The 2584-nt window shown below is 37.6% G+C and overlaps 1 non-coding gene across 1 annotated transcript; it reads left to right on the forward strand.

Moving 5' to 3' along the window:
• Positions 1-2148: 2148 nt before the first annotated feature.
• LOC139873685 (small nucleolar RNA R71) lies at positions 2149-2255 on the forward strand. Its single transcript, XR_011767412.1, has one exon. It is a non-coding gene; the product is annotated as a small nucleolar RNA R71 (small nucleolar RNA).
• The last annotated feature ends 329 nt before the right edge of the window (positions 2256-2584 follow it).

Genomic DNA, 2584 nt, shown 5'->3' on the forward strand with positions numbered 1-2584 from the left:
TAAAAACACACAAAACTTAAATTTAAAAAGCATATTAATTTCATATAAAACCTACAAAGCAAAAATTCAGAATGGAGGGAGAAAACTAGTTCTTTAGTGTCTGCTAGCGGAAAAGACCAATCGGATTCCATTCTCGGAACTACACGAGAACAGAACAACTAATTCTAAATAACATTTTCTTTTAGAACATTTGAATCTCCCCACACTTAGGTAGATGTGTTGTCGTAATTGTGATTAACTTCATCTTCAATTTCTCTTGGTCCATAATCAACTTGCATATCTGTGACTTTTTCTTTAAGCCATTGACTAGCTTCTCCAGTAATATCCACAATTTCAACTAGTTTCGCCTTTTCTTTAGGTGACAGATTGGATACTAACCGGTTATATAACTTAAAGTTCCCCTTACTTCTAGCATCAATAGCCCGTTTAAAAAGTTTCTTCATTGAACTGTTAATAACGGGGTCATTTAATTTCGTATCAATAACGGGGTTCTTTGTTATCATGTCATCATTAGGTGTTACTTCATTTTCCCCACACTTAGGCGTTTTATTATTATTAAGCACTACCGTTGGAGTTGGTAAAACAACATGGTTCTTACCAATCGTTTTTTCTGGTTCAACGGTCTTGGTTGGTGGAGATTTAGACTTTCGAATCATAAAGGTGATAGATTTGTCACCACTTTTAAGTGTCATTCTTCCATTTCCTACATCAAATAACGCCCCGGTGGACGCAAAGAATGGTCGACCTAAAATTAGAGGAATGTTTGGGTCCTCTTCTATGTCAATGACAATGAATTTGACTAGAAAGGTTAAATTACCTACTTGAATGGGTAGGTTGTCAGCAATTCCAACTGGGTGCTTAATGGTTTGATCAAAGAGTCGAACACTCATATCCGTTGGACTTAACTCACCTACCCCTAATCTCTTATATAATGAAAGAGACATAACACTCACACTTGCACCTAAATCTGCTAGTGCATCATACATGACAAAATCACTAAGTAGACAAGGAACAATAAATTCACCCGGATCACCTACCCTAGGTGGAGGTTTTGGTGGAACTGTATTCACCGGGTTTACTTCTACCGCTTTTGTTTCTTGTACTTTCTTATTTTTTTTCTTCTTCTTCTTTCCAGAAGTATCACAATCTTTATTACTTATTACTTGCTCATACTCAACTCCTTTTCTTGGAAACGGGATGGGTGGTCTGTATGGTGCCACCACTGGCTTTACATACTCGGGTGGTGGTGGTGATGTAACTTCTTCATTGTTACTTACATCTAAAACTTTCCCATCTTCTGGTATTGGTTTTTCAGAATTTGTTGATATCATGTTAACATTTTCATTCCGAGGATTTACTTCATTATTACTCGGTAGCTTTCCTTGTTCCCTTTCACTCATCAATCTAACAAGAGTACCTACTTGTTTTTCTAGATTCAAAATGGAAGCTTGTTGAGTTCTAAATGACTGATCAAACCTCTCATTCGTTTGGGTTTGAGTTTCAATAAATTGTGTTTGAGATTCAACTAGCTTAAATACCACTTCTTCCAGATTTGACTTCTTCTCGTTGGTTTGTTGTGGTGGTTTATACAAGCCAGGTCTTTGTTGATTGAAAGTGTTGTTTTGAGTTGGTTGGTTATTCGGACCTTGTTGGTTATACGAGTTATTGTCGGGTCCTTTTGGATTGTAAAGAATGTTTTGATTTCGATTGAAGTTTAGCCTTGGCGGTTGATAATTATTCTGATAACTATTTTCCAGCCTTTGGTTCATGTAGACAACATTCTCACGTTGTTCCATCGTTTGTTCAATGTGACAGTCTTTCATTAAGTGTGGTCCACCGCATTGCTCACAACTAATTCGTATTGCGTGAATATCTTTATTCATCTTTTCCATTCGTCTCTCGAAAGCATCTATTTTTGCGGAAACGGAATCAAAGTTATGGCTAGAATCGGCTCTAGCCGCTTTAGATGAGAGATATATATCTTTCTCTTGGTGCCACTCATGAGAGTGGGAGGCTGTGTTATCAATAATTTTGTAAGCTTCAGTTGCGGTTTTCTTCATAATGGAACCACCAGCTGTTATGTCGATGTCTTTTCTTGTAGCAACGTTGACACCTTGGTAGAATATTTGTACTATTTGATAAGTGTCTAAACCGTGTTGAGGACATCCTCTCAACATCCTTCCGAATCTTGTCCACGCCTCATATAATGTTTCATTTGGCTTTTGTGTGAACGTAACAATTTCTCCTTGAAGTCTCACGGCTTTAGATGCCGGAAAGAATCTTTGAAGAAAATTTTCAACTAAGACATCCCATGTGTCAATCGCCCCTTCAGGTAACGATTCTAACCAATCTTTGGCTTCTCCCTTTAAAGTCCAGGGAAACAACATGAGATAGATCTGCTCATCTTCCACTTCTCGGATTTTGAATAGTGTACAAATTCTTTTAAACGTACGAAGGTGTTCGTTAGGATCTTCATTCGGTGCACCACTGAATTGGCATTGGTTAGTTACCATGTGTAGAATTTGTCCTTTGATTTCATAATCTGGCGCATTAACTTTTGGCTTAATAATGGCGTGACCTTGGC

The sequence above is a fragment of the Rutidosis leptorrhynchoides genome, chromosome 10 (genome assembly GCF_046630445.1).
Source record: "Rutidosis leptorrhynchoides isolate AG116_Rl617_1_P2 chromosome 10, CSIRO_AGI_Rlap_v1, whole genome shotgun sequence".
Classification (NCBI taxonomy): Eukaryota; Viridiplantae; Streptophyta; class Magnoliopsida; order Asterales; family Asteraceae; genus Rutidosis; species Rutidosis leptorrhynchoides.